Source organism: Chroicocephalus ridibundus, chromosome 1 (assembly GCF_963924245.1).
Source record: "Chroicocephalus ridibundus chromosome 1, bChrRid1.1, whole genome shotgun sequence".
In the NCBI taxonomy this organism is placed as follows: domain Eukaryota; kingdom Metazoa; phylum Chordata; class Aves; order Charadriiformes; family Laridae; genus Chroicocephalus; species Chroicocephalus ridibundus.
This window is the reverse complement of record NC_086284.1, coordinates 182,915,677-182,939,690: the sequence shown is the minus strand read 5'-3', so window position 1 is coordinate 182,939,690 and position 24,014 is coordinate 182,915,677. Positions and strand designations below refer to the sequence as shown.

At 42.0% G+C, this 24,014-nt stretch overlaps 1 protein-coding gene across 2 annotated transcripts in view; it reads left to right on the top strand.

Annotated features, from left to right (window-relative positions):
* HMGA2 (high mobility group AT-hook 2) overlaps positions 1 to 24,014 on the top strand; it is a 121,302-nt gene that overhangs the window by 22,553 nt on the left and 74,735 nt on the right. Inside the window, exons 1-2 of one of the 2 annotated variants that reach the window (XR_010069747.1) lie at positions 6,450 to 6,653; positions 7,065 to 7,208. The exons of the other annotated variant lie outside the window; for it this stretch is intronic. The gene's annotated coding sequence lies outside the window, so the exon portion shown is untranslated. Of the gene's footprint in view, positions 1 to 6,449; positions 6,654 to 7,064; positions 7,209 to 24,014 lie in introns of those variants that run through there. 2 annotated transcript variants of the gene reach the window in all.

The window sequence follows — 24,014 nt, the reverse complement described above, 5'->3', positions numbered from 1 at the left end:
ACTTCCAGAAAGTGCAGGAAAGCATTGGACCCACAGCGTATGATTTAAACTGCTGCTGACATCAAGCTTGGCCCACGCAGCAGTAGCACCAAGGCTGAGTTTGGGTGGCAGCACATCAGCACCACGCATGACTTATGAGTGAAACAGAAATTTTTAAGGGGCATTTTCATACTTGGCTCGAGTGAGAAGTGGAGAATATTATTTATGCAGATGGAAGTGTCTGTGCCCAGTGAGGTGCAGTGTTGTCTTTGCTAATCTCAGATGTATTTGTATTTGAGTGTGGATTTTCTCCTTCACACAGAGGTTCTCCTTCTAATCGGTCTGTCAATGAAGTCATAACCCCACAATTGACATCATAGTCTGTAATCATGGAAACTATTGCGATCTCACCATTTCAGTTTTATAGCAGTCTCTGAACGATGGGAAAATGAGCTGTAAGAGAGGAAGTTGCTGTTTAAACTCAAATATCTTTAGTAATTATCAGAAAGAGAGAAAGTATTAAGACAGTTCTGTAGGGCCAAATTGATTCTTGGTGTAGTACTGCTGAAGGCACTTGAGGTACCCCAGGGAGGAACTTACCCCCTGCGTCTGGAATGACTTGATGGCAAACATGTGAAGAGGAAGTGAATTTATGCTTTAGTTTAATATATTGGAAAGTTTTCCCTCGTCTGAAAGTCTGTCTTTATCTCTGAATTTCCTGGCTTTTGTGGATTTATATTAGATCCTTAATGTTATTTCAATGTATTTTTTCTGGTGTTTGATATCTTTCAGGTTGTTTTTACGGGGGATATAATATATATCTTTAATGAAAGTAAAGGCATTCTTCCATTGAGGAGGTCACAAAGCTTTCATGAGCGCTGCATAGCTACCAAGTGCAAGGCGTCTCCTTATTTCAGATCAGTGGTTGTTGCTTGTGTAGCTAAAGCATTCATTTCAAAAAGAAGGTGCAAATATCTCTTAAAGAGCATTTTAGCACCTATTTTCCAAAGTTAAATATTATTGTCATTTTTATTTCTTTGCAACGGAATTGCCTCTCCGACTCTATATGCAGAGTGCTTGGAACCTCTTAAAAGCAATGATCCGCAGTATAAATAGAACATCGATACATTATGCTTGTCAAAACCTTGAAAAAGAATGATTATTAAGACACGTGGAAAGATGAGCAAACTAAAGATAGGCAATCACATGCTGTACCTGTGTGCAAGTAGCTCCCCCTTATTCTGCATCAGCATTCCCCATTCTAAGCCTGCTAGGAGGCACAGATTATGTGCAAAGTCAGGCCATGGGGAGTGGAGGCATTTGAGGATGCAAGTAAATGGAGAGTGTCATCTGCGCACTAGCCAAATTCCTAACAGAAAGAGAACTCACTTCTCTCCCACTTGCCCAAACCTACTGAGTCTGGGGCATTTCCCCAGTTATCTAGTGGTGTAAGGGGACAAAGGGCAATGGTCACAAGTTTCGGCAAGGGAAATTCCCATGAAGCAAGGAAAACATTTCCACAGTGGAAGAAGATAAGCATGGGACACGCTCTGCAGAGAGGCTGGGGAATCTCCCTCCTTGAATATTTCCAAAAGTCAACCAGAGAAAGCCCAGACCAACCTGATCTAACTTCCAATTTGAAAGTTAGCTCAGCTTTGAGCAGGAGGTCAGGCTAGATAAGCTCTAGGCACCTTCCAAACCAAATTTTTGGTGCTTTTATGCTACACCTGTCAATGTACTTGAGCCCATTGTGTCATTAATCTTTTAATGACTGGGAATGTCGTCCAGGTGAGTAAGTTGATAATAAGGCCCAATTTATGCACAAATTCTTAGGTGGTCTTTTGGGGATACATTAGATTTAAGGATCTTCCATTAGGTTTTTACGGAAGTATTTGGTAAAATACTAAACTTGGTCAATGTAAAGCCATTCTGGTACATAAAAGGAGAATAGCTGTGTGCTGGGTTCCTCCCCATCAAGCACAGGCCTGTCATAAGCCTGTCAGCTTTGCTGTCAGTCTTTCGTTTACTCAGTTTTACCTGGGAGGCGAAGGAGAAAAAGGATTTGAGAACGGCTAGAGCATGCGAGGGCAGCTGGATAATTTGTTGTGGAGCTGACCAGCTTTCCTGGTGTTCTTGATTTACAGTAGTGAAATGACAGGTATTTGAGTCCTGAGTACTTAACAGCTTTTCTTTTGGGGCAGATCAAGCCTGGAATGAATAGTAGAGTTGCCCCAGCTTTACTTCAGCTGCCCACCATGTTCAGCAGTAAGGGAAGGGAGGAGGACAGGGAGCCCTGGTTCTGGAAAGTCTTTTTGGGAGCCAGATGGCATCCCAGCACTGCACATGCTCTTTGCTTCTCAGAGGAAGGGATTTTTTCCCATTATTAAGTGGATTTTTAACCTTTGTACAAAAAAATCTGCTGCTCTTTGTCTGAAATCATGCAACAAAGGTAAAAGACAACATCATCTGTATTTCTTCTGCATCACCTAGAAGAGCAGAGCTGGAGGACCAAAATCTATCCTAGCACCCTGTGCTTGTTCCCATGGCTTGGGAGAATGGGAGAAATAGACAGTGAGGATCTATGCCTGTAACACGACCAGCCATAAAGGTATTAGATACCTTATGGTATTCTTGTTCCTCTATTATTGCATTTGCTGTTCAGGTGTCCCGTGTCCATGCAGAGACAGACTACACATCTGTGTCTGTTATGCAAGGGAGGGTAAGGTAGTCATTGCTTCAGGGGAGTGGGAATCGGAATGGTTAGACACCAAGCTTGGAGATCCAGGAGCTATTGGGGATGCAATCAAGGCATGGTTGGCTCTGGGATCCCGGTTGGCAACAACACTCAAGGCCTGTAGGGTGGAAGTGCTCCTGCCTGCGTGGGCTGCAAGTCCCGTGCTGGCTGTGCAGAGCCGCAGCCTCCCTCCTCCGCTCTGGCCTCACCTGCCAGCTACAACCCACCGACAGATTTGGCACCCGGCTGCTTCAGATGGCTGCTGCCAGGCACGGACAAGAGAGACTGCAGTGGTCACTGAGCTGAGGGGAAAGGTCCTCGCTCAGAGACAGACCCCGTCAGGCAAGCACTTCAGCTGCAGGCTGTGCTGCCACCCTGACCCCGCAGCTGGCCAGCCTTGTCCCTGTCCCATGGCTCCTGCGGCACCCACGTCTCCTGTCAAAGTGAGACAGTTTGCAAATCTGAGCATCCTGTGGCGAAGATGCATGAGCAGCAGTTACTCTGATGGATCGCGCAGCAGGTAGGAGCCACGAAGGGTTAGTTTTAATTAGTTTGATCTGAAGTCCATCGAGGAGCTTATTTTTATCACTATGACAAATGCATCATTTTCCAGGGGGAGAAAAAAGCCATATATTAGCCACAGAATGTTTATTTTTTGCTGTGTTGAGAAGGGAAGAGAAGCACAAGGTTAACGGTAGTTTGACTGTAAGGTCCTGTGTTCTAGAAGTATCTTATCAAGACACAATAAATATATATTCACTACCAGTAGACTTCTCTGAACATTGCTCCTGGACCAAAAATCATGAAGGAAATTCTTCTATCCACGGTCTGTGATAGCACTGTGTGAACGTATGTCATAGATCAGGTTTGAGGGAAGGTTTTTGTTTCCTTTCTTTTTTATTATTTCTGTGAATAGTTGCAGGAAAACAGCCTTTTTGGTTTTTAAGCATTCGTCAGCTCAATCTGTTTATTCTCTACTTGCAGTTTTACTTATCCTTTTTTTCTGTGACATCATAATCATTTCCACAGCAACCGATTGTGAGGTTGCAAACAAAGGATTATGACTTCAGGTGCAGAACGAACAGACAAAGAAAACAGTTTTCAGGCAAATGACCTAATTAATAAAGAATGAGGGGGGAGAGGCAAAACCCCCAAACACATGATGTACAGTACCGACAGAGGTGATTCAGGCTGAACAGTTGTTAGGATTTCCTGTGAGGTTATAGCATTATTTGAAGGCGATAAAATTACATGAATCTGTCAGAAATGATTTTTTCACATCTCTATTAGAAATGCTGAAGTTGCTATTTAAAGCTGCAGTGTTTGTCAGAAACAAGTCACCTCCTGACTTGTGTCTTGTTTCGAAACAACACAAACCCCCAAGGTATAACTATTATTGAAAAAGACACTACTGGTTCCTCAGGGACTTTGTTGCGAGTGTGATCCCTGTGTAGCTGACAGCTGTGATGAGTTTCTTGCAAAAGCTTTCTCTGATTGTCAGCAGCAGAGATTTCTGATGAACTTCATCACGTTCACTGTTGGAGTGACATGGTGAGAGTTAATTTTGGCGGGAATAATCTTACTTTTAATGCCAGAAGTTCCCACATCTTTTTGATGTTGTTTTCTACCTCCAGCTTCACTTTTGGGTTTATGGCTTTTCTTTCACTTCTGCTGCTTAGTTGCCAACAGGCTCATAAACCCCCCCTGAAGGAGTCATGACACTCCTCAAGGTTCAGGAATGTCTGCCTTATGTCCTCACCAAGGGGGTAGATTTTTAATTCCTCCCCCCCATACATTGGAGTCGTTAGCGTAAACAAGACAGTAGATGCAGGACTGAGTCCATAACAACCGAGTAGTTTCTGTGGCTGTCCTTTGGTGTTTGTATCCCTGTAGTCCTCCTTCATCTTCCTAGAGCATGTTGCTGGGAAAGTTTACAAATCACAGCAGCTCTGGGACCATATTTCTTACACGTCTTTCTGGCTGCCAACCGAGATGGACGTCTGTCCGTGCCCGTGCTTTGGCCTGGGTTTGAGGTTCTGTGCAGAGTTCATGGACCTGGTTCACTTCAGACTGGTAATGGCCACCCTGCAACCACTTTCTCTCCTTGTGGCAGCGATCTTCTGCCCCTCCCCTCTCCGTTGGCATCCTTACGGAAAAGCACCTGGAAAAGGGTAGCAAGTTTATGGAGACTTTGTTTTTGTTAAATGGGCAGCATATCCTGGTGGAGCTTTCTCCTCTCCACATTCATTCTTCAGCTTCTTCCCATATCAGATTCATAGTTATGGATATGTCAATGACGTTGATGAGCTATGGTAGGTCTTGCCTTATTTAGTTGTGTCTGTGTTCTTCAGACATCTTTGTCTTACTCTCATTTCCCTCTTCTGATAACGACAGGAGGGGTTTCTGTGTGGGCCAGTTGTTCTAGCCCTAAATGCTTTCCAAATTTCCTTTCCCCTTTAGTTTCCCACGGGCGCTATTTCTTAGTTTCTCAGAAATATTTCCCCTAGGATTTGTCTCTTTTTTTTTTTCCTAGCATTTCAAAGTTTGGACAGGGACTCTCCGCTTCCTGGAGTTTTAATAATTACATCCTCTGTGCCCAGACGTGGCCTGTTAATGGAGTCATACGCACCGGGTTTCATACAGGAATTTTCTGTTTGCTGCTCCCAAGACAGCAGAAAGGTTTCTCACAACTGGTATTGGAGTAAGAACAACAAATGCATAGGGCTTTTCCTGGGCAGCGGGACTGGCTGGGAGGGGTTGCTCACTCCTGATTTATCCATCCTGAGGAAATGGCCGGTGTGAGTTTGCTCTTTGTTTTGATGAGCTGAGAAGAGGTAGAGCAGCCCTTCTGGGGGGCAGGGCCTTTTGTGCAGACCATTTTAATCAGATTTCTTGTGTAACCTTTGTAACTGTTTGTCAGGATGGTACCTTTCCCCTTTTGACTGTTTGGCATTTTTAGCAAGTCTGACCCCGGTACAGTTTCTTCTGGTTCTTGAAAATTAAGGTTGTGTAAGGGCAAATGTGCTTGGCAGAAGGAGTTTTTAGGGTTGTTGCAGTGGTACTGACATCTTTTCAGGGATGTGGATTATTTTCAGGCCCTGTGGGTAATATTTACCTAACTAGGGTAGATGTATAATTGAGGTGATTAACCACTTTTCCTCATTGAGTCGAGATGAGGGGTGATCAGCCGTCCCTTGAGCTGCCTCCATGGTCCAAATATAAAGCCACGCCATGAAGAAATGAGAGGACTAGTTGTAAGGTTCTTGTTCGATTCCTTTTTCCCCTGTTGCCTAGCACGTTTTCCTTTTTTTCACCCCGGTACAGGTCTTCCAGCCTGCTGCAGGTTGCTGTAGACACCTCTTTCCAGTTCCCTTTCACCTAAGGAAACCTGATATATGGAAATGTTGTTCTTAGAAATATTTACCATAGTAGGCACTGCTTTCCCTAGGCCTTGTAGGTAAAACACCAAATCCTTCAGCTTTGTGAGGAAATGTGCAGATACCAACAGGTAGCGTCTGCTAAGGTTTTTGCATACCAGAAAGGAGTAAGAGGATGAAAAGAAACCCCATTGCATTTATTGTGTACCTAGAAAATCTGTGGCTGTCAATGGGTGAGTGCAAACATATATATGCTTTTCACATTCCCGGTCCGTGCACACGCCCGCAGCACTCCGAAATCTTGCTTGCCATTGTTGCAGAGTCATTCACCTTTACACGAGCAGAGCCCATATTTTCGCCGTGATGTGGGTGGTTATTTTCGTCTCAGTTTCACAGTAACTGTACCTGGAATGATTACACACGAGCAGCAATGCGAAACATCTGAATGCAAACGACAGTGATGAGTGGCGTAGGCTGGAATCCTCCGTACCCACACCTCCGCCGCAGCCCGGCTGCCAGTCGGGGCTTCCCGCAGCTGGGAGCGCTTAACTCACAGGCTCCAAGTAAGTAGCTTCTATTTCATTTTGAGCACCGTAACATCTCTGCTAAAAAAGAAACCGACTTTGTGGCAGCTTGTGGAGCTAGGGTTGGAGACCGACACATTCACTGAGGGTTTAAAGGTTAAAAAATTGAGATTAGTCTCACGGTTTGGGTTTGATTTTTTTTCTGCCTCTCCTTAGCTACTTCTCTTTCTTAAATGAGTATTTTATTCCATTAGCATTGGTGAAGAGTACCTCCAGAGGCTAGTGGGAAGGCATTTTAGTGTTCATTGGGTTAGATATTCTTCAGACGTTACATATGTAAAACCTCCATGGCCAATGAGTACATTATAGTATATTTATGTAAGTTACAAAAATACTTAAGGACCTGTGGTCATTTTGTAACACCAGAGTAATGCCTTCATTTGTTTGAAGGAGACTTCAGGAGGCTGTGAGTGGCTGTGGCGGGGAGTCACGTAAGGATCACTCAGACCTCGTTTGATCAGAGTGAGATGGTGAATTGAGAATTGAGAAAGAGAGAACCTGTGTGGGAATTGGATGCCCTCTGAGAAAGAACAGGTAGGCGGGTATGTGGCTAGTGTCGTCCTTAGAAGTGCTTGTATTTGAGCCATTCTTCTATATACATATCCACACAGAAACACATACATATTTTTAAACCAAAGAAATTCCAAGGCAAAAAAACCTTACATTGTAAATAATAGAAATTGAAAATATTAATAGAACATTGAAATAGAAAATACTAATTTGTACAGAAAATAAAATAATTTTTCTGTTAGAACTTTTCAGTCCTAATGCTTGTAAGCCTGAGAGATTCAGAATTCAGGTTATATTTGGAAAAAAAACCCACAGACAACCCAAAGCCCCACCATTTGCTATTTCCCAAAGCTTGGAAAATACACAGAGGCTTACTTAAGGTCGATCAACTTTATCTCCTCCTGATGTTCTGTTCCTCACAACTAGAAGTTTAATGGCAAGCTCTCTTGTGGAGACACTGACTGCAGTAGTGACCCTTAATAATAAAACTGTATTTTTCATGTTACCTTTCATTAGAGCTCCGGCAGACATCAGCGAGGACAAAATTTTAACCTCCCCGGTGAAATCACTTGGTTTCTTTTCTCTTTTAACTCGTGGTTTTTACTTCATCCTCAAATAGCTTGACTTTGAATCCTAAATGCGTACCATGCTATCATTTGAAGAGAGCTGGCCGACCTTCCTGACTCCCATTTCAACTGATGGGTGAAGTTTTATCTGGAGTCACTGTGGCAGCTCCTGTTTGTGCCCCACAGTGTGGGGAACGTCCTCGGGTCTGGAGACAGAGTTGTCCGTGGGTCAGGTTCAGCTTGCAGGTTGTGAGGAGGGCATCGCTGCTTTGTAACCTGGTGGTGGCAAAGTTACACAATTTCATATTGCCCTGGAAAAAAAGGAGCTCATCTTGTTCCTCAAGTCATACATGACCCAACAGCGTTTATCAACAATTATTTCTATGGCCTTGCTCACAAAAATATCTTATCTCTAAATAGAAAATGATGTGATACAAATCCTTACAATATGGAATAATATATATGGAATAAATAATATGGAGTGCTATTTACAGAATAAAAAAAATGTATGGAATACGCTAAGAGCAATGTTTAATGATTTGGCAAACAATCTCACTCTCCATGCGTGCAGCTGGGGCTGCATTTAATGTGGCGTGTCCTACATGTGGCATTCAGCTCCCCGTGACTTTTCCATTAAGTTCACTGGCATGTGCGCTGGTTTTCTTGAAGTGCTTAGGAAAAGGAAGTTTTGCAGCAACTAATCTCTTTCAGGAAAACAGTGATAGTGTAGCACTTTACAAAATAAATATGAAAGGTAAATGTTTGGCGGGGTTAGTGAGAAGAGTTAAGGTTGGGTAGATAATCAGAATTGAACAATTCTGTCTTCTATTTGTTTGCATGCTTGTAGTGCTAATTGCTGCCTCAGTTTTGATTTTAAAAATTGCAAGTTGATATGCTGCTTTAAAAGGCATCAACTTATCTTACCAAGCAAATGAGCAATGATACACTTTAAAGAATACTTGTTAAAGAGTCATTTCCTAGTACCACAAACCGAGGAAGTAATTTTAAATGAGTAACTAGTCAATTTAATAAGTCAGCTAATGTACTCTTTAAAGGAATGGAAATAATTTAATATCAAACTAAAATATTTGATAAAGAACCTATTGTACCTTCATCTCTTATGCTCGACTCCAGTATTTAAAATCTGTGGAAGTGTTTTCTGTGACTTTAGTGTGGGTTAATCAGCTTTTTACAAATGCGTTAAACAATTAGACTGGTTGATCCTTTACCGTATGTTTCTTACAGGAGATTATGCAGATAGATGGTAATTTTGACCTTTATTAACATCGCCTTCTGTGGTGGTCAGTGGAAATTTGTGAATAGTAATGAGGCGCTGATGTAAAATTGTCAGTTTGCTATTACTACCAAAATGGCCCTTTAGGACTAGAATGCAGTTGGCAAAGCTAAACAATAAAAGCTGTTTGTTCAGCTAAAGTCCAAAACTTTGATTTTAATATGTTTGTCTCTTAGGTTGAGTTGCAAAATGTTTTTGTGTTTCAAAGATGATGGGCTCTGTTACATGAAAACCATTTCCCTTCACTTGGACTTCCAAGTATTTCTCCTATCTATTTGTAAGTGGGTTTTGTAGATCAGACAGGAGAAGTATTGCTGTGTTGTCTTAGCCTGTTGAGGTTAAAATCACCTTCTTCACATAGCAGTAACTGAATTCTATGGCTTTTAAAAACCATCATAGCAACAGTAGTAGATGCACTAGTAGCAATGAGTCATAAAATGAATGCAGAAAACCCCCAACGGATATGTAGCTGGTTTTCAGTACTTTTTTTCAGTTATTTTTGCTATTCTCTTCCTTAGGAAGGAATTTTGCACGTGTTAAATGGTCAGGTCTGAAAATTCACTTTCATAGAAAAGTCATTAATGATTGATTATAGTAGAAATTGATATGGCTATAGAGTTTAATTTTTTTCTTTAGCTATTTTTCTAAAAGAGGTGGGAAATAACAGAAAAATCTCTTCTTTTTAAAGTATCCTGTATAATGCAGTAGCAAAGACACAATGATTAAGTATTGCTAGGATTTGGGTTTTTTTTCCCCCTTTTGCTGCTATTGATATTTTTTGAACGGTAATGAAATTCATAATTCAAATATTTTTGTAATTAAAGTGGTTTTTCCATCAGGGGGTTGAGAGTCAATATGCAGAACAGTATGTGAAATGCTTACAGCTTTATTCTATAAAAACTGTTAGCAGAGGTTCAGCACTTTCGGCACATCTAATACAAAGATGAACAAGGACCCAATAAAAACTAAAAGATGAAGTGTATGTCATAGGAAAAACTGAACAAAGGAAAATTTAAATTGAATATCAGGAATATTTCCAAAAAACCTGAAATGTATTAGGCCATGGAGCAGACTCCCCAGGGTCGTACTGGAAACCCCATTGCTTTGAGACGCTTGAAGGAGAGCTACCAAACTGCAATGAAGTTGGGGTTAAGCTCAGCTGTGCCTGCTGATACTGGGCTGTGGTCAGCAGAGATCACAGTAAGTTTAGCTGCTTAATTTCCTCACCGCCTTTTGCTGCTCTGGTGGAATCCAGCCCACCCATCTCAGATGCTTCCCCGGAAGCACGCCAAGTTGCTGTGTTGATGCCCCAGGTACAGTCACTCCCATGCCTTCTGAGTCTAGGAAGGTTTCTACAGTGTTTCTAGCAGTGTTTCTCAAGGTCTGCCTGAGTCTCTCCCACTGCTGCGACTTTTCACAGATGTGAAGCCAGGTGGCCTCTGCAGCTACTGATTGCCCTTACTCTTTCTCAGGTTCATATTGTCCCAGAGGGCCAATCCTGATAGCAATACCCTGTTCTCATTCACTCCTAGAGATGTATGCTCTCTGAAGGCAAAAGGTGTCTTAAGAAGCCCTGGCTTACAGAGACCTAGGCAAAATAACGAATGTCCTTGTGAATTTCCCTGCCTCGGTTTCTTTGTAAGTTTATGAGGAAAGAGCAAAACCATGTGAGAATTCTGTGACTTCCTTTCTGATGCTTTTGTTTTCTTATGATCCGTGGAGTCACTTTCTTCTTGGCAGTGAATTTCCATCTTCCTCAGCTAGTTCAGCCGTGAGGCACATTCCCCTCCTAGGAAAGCATGCTTCTCTTTCCTGCTAAAGCCTCCTGTTCACATGAGTACTGTTCCTGTCTGCCTTACCTTCTTATTTTTAAAAGATTTTCCCCAAACCTAACTTCACTGTCCCGCTTTTTCTTTAGACCCTGGGTTTCTTCTCAGAAGTTGGAAAAAATCTGGTTGAGAAGAGGTAGAATAAGAAAGAGCATCTGACTGATTGTGGACAAGTCAGGAAAACCCAGTGGGACTGAGCATGCACAAAGAGAAAAGGTCCAAACAAGAACATGAGCAAGACAGGCTGAAAGGGCTAGTAAAGAAGGATTCATACTCTTCAGACAGTTAAAAACCTGAGGATAATGTATGAAAGTAATCTGTGTCACACTTGGGATGGCAGAGGCACAACAACTCTTTCCCTTGTGTCTTTAATTAGGAGACGTAGCCGTCTTGTGTGAAGATGGGGTGATAAAACAGGATTGAGTGGCAGAGATTTAGTGTGAGAAAGAGGAAAAGAGAAAATGCAGGGGTAGCGTAGAAGAGGCATCACAGAAAGAAAAAGAGCAAAAAGAGAGGGTGGATGAAAAGGAAAGAGGAAACAGACACTAAGAACAAATGGAAAGAAAGATAGGCCGTAATCTACTGTACAACATGAAAGAAAGGAAAAGTGGAGCAAAGCCAGAGAGGGTAAGAAAAAGCAAGAGATTACGTTGCATTATTAAAAAAAAAACGCATTAGAAAGTCAGTGGGCTTTTCCTGCAATCAGTGAACTAGATGAGGTGAGGAATCTTTCACAGCCCAGACTTTCGTGGTTCTGTGACGTTAAAGCAGCAGAATGAGGGAGGGGAGCTCAAAGAAGAGACAGAGAAAATAGGGATTTGAGTGCAACAAAAAAAGACAAAACTCCAGAGGAAACCTCAGAGTTTATGAGTACAATAAACTCACAGAATTCTGAGTTTATACTTGCATATTTAAATGGAGAGTCAGTGAAGCTATGCGCTGATTAAGATGTTATTCATTTGGGAATGGGTACTGAGCAGTCCTGAAGACAATGCTCACAGGCTGATCAGGAGCTAGCTCAATGTGGTCAGCAGAACTGCCCCGCTCTATGTTGGCTTCTTTCCAGAGTCTCCAGACCACTCAGCCTGAAAGGCAAACGCACAACTTTTGCCATTACAGTTTGGCAAGTGTTTCTGAAGCAAAGGAAATAGTCATGAGGGTGTTTTGCCCACTGACCTGCCCTCTGACTAAAACGGTGGTGTAGGAGGAGAACTCTTATATAAGAGCGAGGAGACAGAATATTTCTGCTATTAGTGTCCGTGGTTAAGGGGAAAAGGAAATAACACAGCACTGGTTCAAGCATCGTCACCCAGCAAACTCTGCACACTAATATTCACTCCAGGAGTATTTAGATAGCATTCCTATCTTAGGTACTCAATGCTACAACATACTTATGTCCCTTAATAATACCAGCTAGAAAGGCAGCTACCACTAACAGTCCAGATCCTGTTTTTCAGTTTCTCTTTGTTTCCTTCCGTTTCAGTAAAGATGGGTTGAGTCTTTGTAACGGGTTTAACCCTAATGGGTACCAGATAACCAACAACTGTAAGCAAGTTTAAGTCTCTGTAACTAATCAGCAGTTGCTAGAACGCTGACATTCCTTGACCATATCTGGTGTGCTGCGAGTTTCCAACTTCATTTGATCAGTAAGTTACTCTTCGTAGTCTTTCTGGAAAGAGAACTGTATCTGTATTTTCACATCCAGGCTCTTTGCCCACTTGTGCCAGATGTTCCATTTAAAGTTCCAGGACAGGAAGTATAGTAGAGATACCTTTCACTTTTACATCTAATGACAATTAAGTGCTTTACATTGAGTCAGATTTTCAGTTTCCCAGTTCCAGCATTCCACAAACGGGACTTTGAGTTGAAGAAATGGGAGTTAAAGAAGGCTTTGCCTCTGTACTGGAGTGATGATTGTGTCTTTTTCATTTGTTATTATCCAAGGCAAAAACAGGCAAAATGCTTTTTATCTGTTGTGGATTTTTATTCCCATGGAAAGATTTTCCAGACGCAGTGTAATGTTTTTGGAGAATCTGGGGGTCTGTGTTACTGTGACCTTCTCTTATACAAGGGTGCTAAGCTCCAGGGGCGGAAGCTGAGTTGTAAAGTGAGTGGAGTCAGAGAAGGGTTTGCACAAGATTTCTTAGCTGCAGCAAGCTGCAATAGCTCCACCAAGTTATTACATTTTATACTAATTGAGGATTCCAGCATGCTGTGCTCACTATATAAAAACATTTTTTATGAGTGGAATAAATGCCCAGAAAAGTGAAGAGCAGCAATGCTGAGGTCTGCCAGGTAGATGTAGTAGGTGCTGCCAGCAGGGTCACTAGTCAGCTCCCATAACCAAACCTCATATTTTTAAGCAGTCTTGATGTCAGTGGAAGGCATTATGCTGTGTACAGCCCAAAGATCCTGTAGAAGGATGGTTGTGTTTGACTATGTGTGTCTATATATCTGACTTATATGACTATATAGGTCTACCTTGCATGCTATCAGCCTTTTATTCTTTTGATCTACAGAAGATAAAGACCCGAGGATGTCAGACCGATTGAAATTGCCAGAAGTTGAAAGGGAGTAACTCAGAGTAGCGTTTGTACCGGACATCTTCATACCCTATGTGGTTAGAAGGAGGGGAGGCTTTGCTTTTATTACACAGGTATGCATGCTAGAGACACTGTGCAATGAAGTACAAACAGGCAGACGGATCTTAGGTGCATTTGCCCAACTTTTTTTTAGGTTTAACAATCTGTCCATAATAAGTAAGAAAAGGTTTGAAAAGGCCGAACATAAAGTAATACTTGTCACTACGTAACATTTACGGCTTCACTAAACGTAGCCAATATCTAACATTACGAATCCAGCCTTTGCCACTTTAGGCGTGACACCTCTAGCTGTATTTTAGTGCTGCTGGGGATGCTTTTATCTACAATTAAAAACACATTTCTAATCTGTTTTTGAAAAATGGCCTTCCTTTTTTTGCCTGCAAATTTGCTTCAGGAAATAATTGTGGTTGCCATTTATGGTACTTAGAGCACTAACTACCTGATCACATCTACAAATTAGGCAATTAGACATCTAAGAACTAGAAAATGAACCTGTGAAATAATCCTCACAGGTATTTCTGGAAGCAAAATTCCAACCAAAGAATTAATGAGGTCAGGCCCTTTCAATAACAGCAAAAAGCCCAGCACCTCTAAATTAGTTTTCTCACATAATTGTTATTGCCACGATTTTTTGTTAGGTGAATGATGATGCACATATTTGATTAATCTGGAAAAGCAATGACCTAAAGCGGTGATTAATAGTATTGACAGAAGCAATACATGTGCAGAATATAAATATCTTAATGAAACTAAAGGTATTAATTAAAGGTGCTGGATAAATGGCCTCTGAAATAGCAATGCAAATAAAAACTTGATCATAGAGAGAAGAATTGCAGGTTGGCCCGCACTGCTCCACCAGTATACCTAAAGCTGTTGAAGGGTAGATTTAAATACAGGCTCCAGAGCCTTTTCTCTGAAATCTTCACAAACGTATCCTTGAACCAAGGAATAATATTCACGAGGAGCTGAAACTGATGCCGCAGACTCATTTGATTGATGTAAGCTGATCAGCCAGTGTTTAAAGTCCAGCAATACTCACCGTTGGGTCTGTACATGATTCCAGAGCAAAGGCTGTTTTATTGGTCCTTGGGAAAAGGAACCTCAAATTATCCTGCATAAAAATAGCATATATAAAATCCATGCAGTCATAGTCATGGCAAGATTTCCTACTGAATCACCCTTGTTCTTCTGCTTCACTGTAAGTTCTCCACAGTCATATCTGAGCTCATAAGGAAGAACAACATAACACTGAGGTTAAAAGGGAATTAAAAGGAAGAGTAAACAGGGTGAAATGACTTTCACTCAGGAGGAGGACTGCTTACAGACATCTGAAGATTTCAAAGTATGTATATACCAGCTATCAAAAATACTTTTGAAGGATCATGAAAAGGCTGCCATTTTTAAGGAGATAAGTAGAGAGGACAATTTTAAATAAATAGTCTTCAAGAAGTAAAAGTCATGTCCAAATGAAGGAGAAAGGAAGATATGTTTATGTTAAACATCAAACGTGTTAAATGGGAAGCATTGATGAAGCAGGCCTAAAAAGGTGCGGAGGAACAGCCTGTTACAGGCTTAGAAGTACTAAGAAAAACACTTTCAAACATGCTGGAAACAGAAGGTCATTGAAGAGCCTGTAGAGGCAATGAATCTTGAACAAGTAAAGGAGAGCTCAAGCAAGGCAAGGACACAGGAATAGTGAGACACGAATTCTAGGGACCTTAGAAGCATTTAAGAAGTTTTTCACAGCAGAACCTTTCTTTACAGGGAGTGATTTTGGGGATGATGTTGAATCTAACGTTGAAATGCAGGTGAAGGAGTTTTCAAACAGATCAATAAATTAGTAGTGGCAAAGTGTCAGAACCAAATGCTGTTCTCCGAAGAAATCAGATCAAACTGAAATATGAAATTTCCAAACTTCCTACAGCAAAGCCCAAGCTGCAGGGCATAGAGTAGGTGGCTCAGCACCAGAGAAGGTGGTGGCAACCATTCTGACACCGAGAGGGCTCCTGGTACTGCAGACTGGAAGGTCTGATCACCACACCAGGCAAATAGATATAAGCGATGAAAAAGAATAAAATTGTAGAGACTTCGGTGAGTATAATATTGATAGGAAAAATGAGTAAAAAAGGTAAGAAAAGCAATACGCTTTTTTAGAAAGGAATTGTGTATCATGAACCTGTTGGAATTCTCTGAAAGAAAACAGGTGTGTGGCTAGGGATGCTTCAATCAATGGGATGTGTCTGGTTTTCCAGTTTTTTTCAGTGTTATTCATTGAGTACTTGAAAGGAATTAAGTGGTCAGGGAATGAGAGAGAAGGCCCCCTTCTTGGCTATTTTGGCAATGGAAGGGAGACATCAGTGTACTTCCAGCAATTTGACCTAACCCACTCAAAATTCATGATTTTGAAACTGTAGTTGTGTGAACTTATGATTTGGTGACGATAAAAATTAATTAGGTAGTTAATACTAAAATGGATTGTGAGCAGTTGAAGAAGGAACACATGGTACTGAATGGCTTGGCAATGGGAATGCAATGGCAGGCAACACTTTGTGTAGCTGTGTTGAAGGTAATGAGAAGAAGCTCTGCCTTTGCAAAGGTGGGCTCTGAGTTAGTTATTTCCAAATAGCAAAGAGAACCTGGAGCCATGACGGGTAGTTCTTGCAAAATGCAGGTTTCTGTGACAGCAGTGGTCAAGAGAAGAGAATAAAATATTGATAATTGTTAGGAAAGGAATAGAGAACAAAATGTAAGACGTAATTCTGGCATATATAACTTAGTGGTGCACTTGGGTCTTGAATGGATTTGATCACTACAAATAATAATGGACCTGAAGAAGCGTAAATGAGTATTAGGTTGTTCAGAGGTACAGAATTATTTCCCCACAAGAGGAGATAAACAGACCAGGTCTTCTCAACTAAAATAAGGGAGAACTGAAGAAGAAATGTGACAGAGACCTGTAAATCTAATTAATTCGGTATAGGACGTGAATGGAAAATCATTATTTATTGCTTTTCAAACTATAACACTTGGAAGACCAGCAGAAATTATTAGGGTAAAAATAAACGAAGTATTTTTTTCACACAACACGGTTCAATTGTTGAGCTCATGAGCGTAGATGGTCTTCGTGTCAAATGGATAAATTGGTTTACAAAACTGTTAGACGAATTCGTAGAAAAAACTTAAGATACAGAAGAAGGATTTTTACAGACCTTATACAGAAGGTATTTTTAAACTCAGTGGACTTTAATGCCATCTCCCACTTGAGAAATGCAGGAAGTGTCATTCCATATTTGCCACGTGTATTTTTCCTCAGCATCCATTATTAGCCACTGTCTGAGCTGGCGCTACTCTAGAAATAGATTTTATTCTGACTCACCGCAAGTGCTCTTAAAGTCTTAACTTCTAGTTAAGTATGCTTCTATATTATAGTTAATATTTCAATAATTAGAAATTTCAGCTGAAATAGCAGTTCCAACACATTATACAATAAGGAGTATGGTTTTTTGATGGATGTAAAGTATCTGGGACCCCTGGACTGGAAGTGTGTCTTCAAATTTAACAGCTTTTTACATGACACAAATCAAGATTATAATTTCTGTTATATGCAGAGAAACTGCAGTTGTTGCTGTGTGCTTTCTGACAGTTCTTTACCTCCTTTAGATATTCCAGTATATGGTGGTATGCTGTAGGAGAACTTTTCCGAACACTGAAGAGAAATACTAGCATTTTTAATGAACATAATGAGTGTAGGACAATTTACTCCAAAACAGCACATCTTCAGTTCCGTAGCAGTGTATCTACGTCTCCGTTTCCATTATCATACATATATATACGCGCATCTATATGTGTCTGTGAGAGAAAATAAACCTTAGCATGCTGAAAGTGAGTTCCGTAGATTAAAAAATTTCATGTTAATACCTAAACATTTCCAAATGTTTGGGGTTAGTTGTACATGGTGAAGTGTACTTACTAGTCAGGTAGGAAGAATTGTGATCATGCTGAATTTCAGGCAGTGTCGTGGTAGAGGTTACATTTGGACTCATTGAAATTCATTCCACCATCATGAGGTAACAAATACAGGCAGAGCAAGAAAATAATGCCCTTACCACACTGCTCTTCTCCCTCCTCAAAAAAAACCCCAAACCAACAAAAAAAAAAGGCAAAAGATGTGAATTAAAAGCACCTTTTCAAAATGACAAGTCAGATATGCTAGTGGAAGGAGGCTGTTGGGTCAGTTGACTTATTCTGCAGATGATTTTGCGCAAACGCAGTGCACAAATTTTCAGTTACGTGATTCAGACTCGAATGCCCTCAGCGGGCGCTGGGAGGTGAACTGCACCCCTCTGCTGGGCTGCCAGGCCAGGAGGTGGGTCCCCAAGCAGACGGGGTGGTGGGCAGAGGTCCCTCCATCGCAGCTCCCCTCCAGGGCTCACAGGGAAGGCAGCAGCAGCTTTCCCTCGCGTGGGGTAAGTCCTGCTGGCAGCAGGGACGGTAGGGAAGTGTTGGGTTTGAGGATGGTCTGCAGTACTGCACGGTTACTGTCTACACCTTATTAGAAGGGTTTTTTTTCCATTTTCTCTGGTTTATGTCAGTAGAAGATTGCACGAATTAGAGATTTTTTTCTAATAGATTGAACCAGCACAGACTTTCTAACCCCTATAATGTTTGAAAACATAGTCTTTACTTATTGCAGCAACAGCTGAGCACTTCTGTAAAGGTTTGTGACCTAAGCTGGAATAAATACAAGGCACTAACATCCCATTTTATACTCAGCAAGAATTAGGGTCATTGTCTCGCTCAGAGAAGTATAAAAAGTCTTTAGCACAACCAGGAACAGCATTGAGATCGATCAGTCCTTTTCCCTAAAGGATTGTTCCTCCGCCGTCAACCACTGCACCATAGACACGAAGCCTGTAAACAGCGATGTGTGAAATTGTGCATGTTAAAGTAAATCTATATAATATTTTACAGAGGTTCCAGCGAAAGGTGGGGGGCCAGTCACACATTTTTAAAGCTATGCTTGTGGTCGGGTTAATTCAAGCCATGAAAACATTGCCAAATAATGGAGTGTCTGCCTCTGTCATCTTAATGTTTCTCAACGGCGCTTTAATTTCCCCATTTTTTTAACTCTCTGGAGAAAGCAGGGGTTAAAGCGGATATAAAAATCTGTACTGAGTGTACCCATCTATCCGGGGCTCTATGCAGAGGCACTGTGACGGTAGTGCTTCTGATTTCACCAAGAAATTCCACTCTTACTTTAGGTCCAGTTACTGAAGCTATCAGAAGAGAAACCAGATCCTTTGAGCTCCTGTATCCTTGGCTGAAGGGGACATTTTAACAGCAGGAAGACCATGTTAGCATTTGACACATCCTCGGTTTCCCAAAACAACTGGAATGTCATCAGGAGCAACTTAGAGCAGCTCAGGGCAAAAGTGGGTTGCTGCAAAACTAATTTAGCTGGGCCTGCGTATGCAGTGCATGGTTCCTTAATGGGAATTTAAGAAGCTTAGTTGAAAAAGCAAACAAGCCGTAAACAAAAATAAATCTTTGAGAATACGTACTTTGCATGCTTCACACAAGTCTTGGAAACACTGGTAACTCAGTGGAACAGCCACAGGCTGTATTTTTGTTTCTGGTTAATCTCTGTAGGTCTATAAAGAGAACAAGGTAAAACCTGCATGACTGTCCCCGGTTTTTACCCTATCTCATCTGCCTTCTGCAGAACGAACCTTTGGGGAAGCCAGAGGTCCTGAGGAAAGATTGCAGCTGAGACGATGTTTGGCAGGGGAGGACACAGACGTGGTGAGCAGCAATGCCAATGCAGGTGTTTCCAAAATGTGCTGTGTTCTTTCTGTACAGTCACAGGAAAGGCTTGCAGTCAACAAGCCAGAGGAGGAAAGGGACAAAGGGATGAGCCTGGCACCAGGTTTCAAGCCACTGCCATGTAGTTTATCTCCTGTCTTTGGGGCAAAGTTATGTGACTGACACTGGGAAGTTGAGATAGCAACAGGCTTCTTCCTAGAGCTGTGTGCTGAAAAGGCGCACAGGATTTTTAGGATGCTTGGGTTCATGCTATCGTCAGAAAAGCATTGCCACTCTACATTGAGTTGTAAAGGACAAATCAGGGTGACTTCGCATGTGCTGCTTGACCCTCAGAGCAACAGGAAATATTACTTACCCAAGCAGCTAAAACAGTCGTTAGCAGCTTTATGGGAATAAGAAAGTTACGTATAAATTATAGAATCATAGAATGGTTAGAGTTGGAAGGGATCATCTAGTTCCAACCCCCCTACCCTGGGCAGGGACACCTCCCACTAGACCAGGCTGCTCAAAGCCCCATCCAGCCTGGCCTTGAACACCTCCAGGGATGGGGCATCCACAACCTCCCTGGGCAACCTGTTCCAGTGCCTCACCACCCTCACAGTAAAAAATTTCTTCCTAATATCTAATCTAAATCCACCCTCTTCATGTTTAAAACTATTACCTCTTGTTAGTGGACTAACTGAATTAGTAGACTTGAGAGCGTTTGTGAGCTCCTAACTCCAGGTGTGTACCCCAGCCACGTTCCAAATCCATGTCCAGGCAAGACCCGGGAGCAGACCAGCCTCCGAGTCTTTCCTCCCCCAAAACACACACGCTTTTCTCTGTGCAAAGGAAACCAGAATGCATGAGCCAAAGGGGAGCCATGGCGCGCTTGGGCCACATCTCAGATCTGGACAATTGGCACACCACAGTGTTCAGCCGCCACTCGGTCTAGACACAGCCAAAGGAAACTTCAGGTCTCCTCCAGACTCCGCTAAGCATTCCTCAGCCATCCTGGAGGCTCTCCTCTGCTGGCCAGAAATGAGAGCATGGAGGGTGTGAGGAATTAAAGGGAAGGTAGAACTGGAAAAGACACACAGGAGAGTAAAATGGATAATTAAAGGTGCAGAATGAATTTCAGGTGACGAATCAAACAGAGCAGGGCTCTTCAGCCAGGAGGGAAGCTGACTGTAGGTAGGATTTGTTTCAAGGGTCTCAAAAATGAGTCACGGCACACAGAATGGCAAATATTCGCTGTCATTCGTCTTATAACGGAACTGGGAGTCATGTAACGAAAGTAGTAGCCGGTAGGTTTGAAAGAAACAAAAGAAGATACTTTATCACACAGGGCATATTGAAACCCCTTATTACAGGATGTTGCAGAAACTGAAAGTTTTTGTGTGAATTCACAGATTAATTGGACAGATTCAAAGAATATGATTTTTATCTCGGGCTATTCAATAGCAGAGCTGAGGTTCAGGAAGTCCCAGAGCCATAAGTCATTGAAAACTGAGGCAGCATTATGGGAACTATCACTATGTGCTTGTCTTACTCGTACTATCTTCCTGAAGACCATTTCAGAAAGGATACTGGCCTTGATAGTCTGACTGGAATGTCTGTTCTCATGTTTTTAGGAAAGAGGTAATGGAGGAAAGATAGTATTTGAGATCTGAATAATGATGCAGAGATTTGACTAATAACGTGACACTAGTAACCAGCCAAACAAGGCATTACTGAAATTAACAGTGGAGGATCGAGCATACCATATTAGCAGTCGCTGGTTTTCATTGTGAGAGACCTTTGCAGCCCTGCTTCAACTGTTTGGAAACTCTGTGAGGTCTCCGAGCTCCAGGTGCCGTGTCCTGTCGGTTGTCAGTGAGGTCCTTCTGCGAGCACAGTGAATTCAAATTGGCAACAAGCAGGATTAGGTCATTTATCCCTCTTTCCCCCCCAGATGAAAGTGCCTGTTTAGGTCACATGGAAAATGAGTTTCTCCTTTAACAGACATCACAAAATTAGTACACGACGAACTGCATACAGGGTTTTGTTAAATATTGCTTTTGAGCTGTAATTTTGCTAGGCGGTCAGTTGACTCTTTTTTGACACAATTTCAGAGGTGGAAATTGGTGATTAATCATATTGCATCATTTGTTTATATCAAAAATGTCCATTCATTTCCTGTGCAAATATATATTTGAGTAAGATGCTGCAGCAGAGTATACCTGTGATAGGCACAGGAGATAGTGCTCATGATGGGAGGCTGTTTACTACAATTGAGCCCCAGCCTGTGACATCTGCTTTTATGTCATTTGGGGCCTTTCTTGAGCTGGGAAGTTTGTGCCAAACTGTGTGTTCACTTGTTTGTTTTATGAGGTGAGAATAAGAGGATGCTAAAGAGCATTTTTGCTTGTAATATGTGCTAAGAGCTTGTGCTGTTGAGGTGAAATGGATTAACATACTGTCTCTGTTAGCTAAAATTCCCTTAGTGTTCTTCAAGCTTGATATAAACAAAATGATTTAATAGAAGAATGGAGCTGATTTCAGGGGGGGGGTAGGCTTTTTTATCTTTATGTGGTGTAGATGAGTAATTTAGTAAGGTCTGAGTTACAAAAAGTGAATCAAGAGTACAATAGAATTATATATTTTACTTGAAAGTGCTTTGTATTTTTATAATTCCTATTTAGCTGGGACAGCAGAGTGTGGAGCAGATAGAGACAGTCAGCACTTTATAAGTAATGTAAAATAGAAATGTATAGTGATAATGTATAGTTTCTGTTCCTTGGTGTTCCTCTTCTTTGCCACTTAGTTGTCATTTCTCTTAAAACATCAAAAGCTCTCTTGTATAGAAACTACGTATGTGATTTCGAAAAGTGCCTCGGTGCCTTCTGTATGTAATTTCTGTAGCGGTACAGAAGTTTTTCTAAAAGAGAACGTATACACCAGGCTTCATGAGATTGGCTGAGAATCATAAGAAAAAGAGAAGTTGCTTTTATATTTGCCTTCGGGATTTTCAGCTTTTCCTTTAGAAATAGTTTAATGGTGATGTATTTTAATATTTTTAGATGTGCATTTGGCTCCAGCATATAAGAATTTTAAGAAACTCACCAAGTATCACAGGACGCATCATGGAACTTAGTGTGACAGTCTTTCAAGGTAGTAGTTCCCAACTGTTCTTCTACCGGCCCTCATTGCTATCCTCCCTCCTCTTCAGCATCCCATCCACTCCCAGTCTGGACTGTTGCTTCCATAACCCATGTTGCTGGCCCCAGCAGACCAGCTGTCCTCTCTCGCTCTTGTTCCCTGCCTCTTCCCCAATCCCACCAAAGTGGCAGAGAACTCAGCCTGACCATGATGTCTCAGGGAATGAGCTTGGGCTCCGTGCCATGTCTCACCTCTGTTGTTGCCACACCTCACCCATCAGGAATGCTGCATTTCTGGAATGATGATTTTGACTGGTATAAACCAGGGGTACTCATATCCATGAGTATTTCCAGGCCTAGATCCATGCCCACAAGCACTCCTCCGGTGAGTACAAGTGGCATGATGAGTATTAGAAAGGAACTTTTCCCATTCTGCTACAATAACTTTTATGTAGAAATCCCTCAGGAGGACGTTTTCCTGACCCGAACGACATGCTCAGCAGGCTGTACTGCAGACTGCAGCAGTTCCAAATAAGCCATTTCAACACAGCATATGAATGAATGACTTGAGTGCTTTAGTATGTTGTATAAAATATGTATTTAGGGCAGGGATGTTTTGGGTTTTTTTGAAACACTTCTGTGCATAGTTAAGAAACCCTGCTTCTTCAAAGTTGTGCAAGTGTGTCCATTAAAGACAAAGGACCAAGCCCTGATGCAGCTGAAGCCATTCTAAGAGGTGAGCGATAGGCTGGGGCCTCACAGAACACCAACTCTGTCTCTCCCCATCCATTAGGAAAAATATAATAATCCAGAGCCATCGTAAGATTTCTCATTACAGAGATGTCATAACTTTTTTCAGTACTCTGCAGCACATTTGCTGCGATATCATGAGTTATTAACACAAGCAGTAAAAGTTGATCTGAAAAGCACCGAGCTCCATCAGTCAGGTTGTGTTATTTCTTCCTGTTTACTGTGTTTCTTACACACTTAGATGGCAAACACGGCCAACTTAGATCCAGCAAATCCCGCAAAGCCTGGTTGCCACAGGCAGGAGATACAGTGGTGCTTTCTTTTCTGAAGATGCATAGACAAGACAGGGATGCATGGATTTAGTGTACCTGTTTGTAGCTGGTATCCCAGGGGTATATGTACTGCTGGAGCAGGATGCAGATGAGGTAGATAATGGAGCAGGAGCAATGCTGGAGTGTCTGCTGAGTAGTGAGTCTCCTGAGCTGAGCTCAGGTGATGTAAAATAGGAAAAATCCATCTGTGGTGAAGATGTTCTCTGCGCCAGTGAAGCACCGTATCAGGGTTATGTTGAGGAGCTGGAGGCGGAGCACTGGGTGCCCCAGGTGTAGCACCAACATGTTTTTTCATACTAATAAAGTTAATGCTAAGGGACAGGGTTGGGGAGGTGTGACAAATCCACGGGCAAGCTGTAAGCCATTATTTCCTACAGCCACCTGCCGTGGGTGAGAACAGCGGCGCAGGGTTGTGGCCCATGGCGGGGGCTTGGCTCCGGCTGGCAGACTCCCCCTCTGTAACCATTCGGTGCTCACTCCACACAGAGCTGGCCCAGTGAAGTCCATGCAGGTC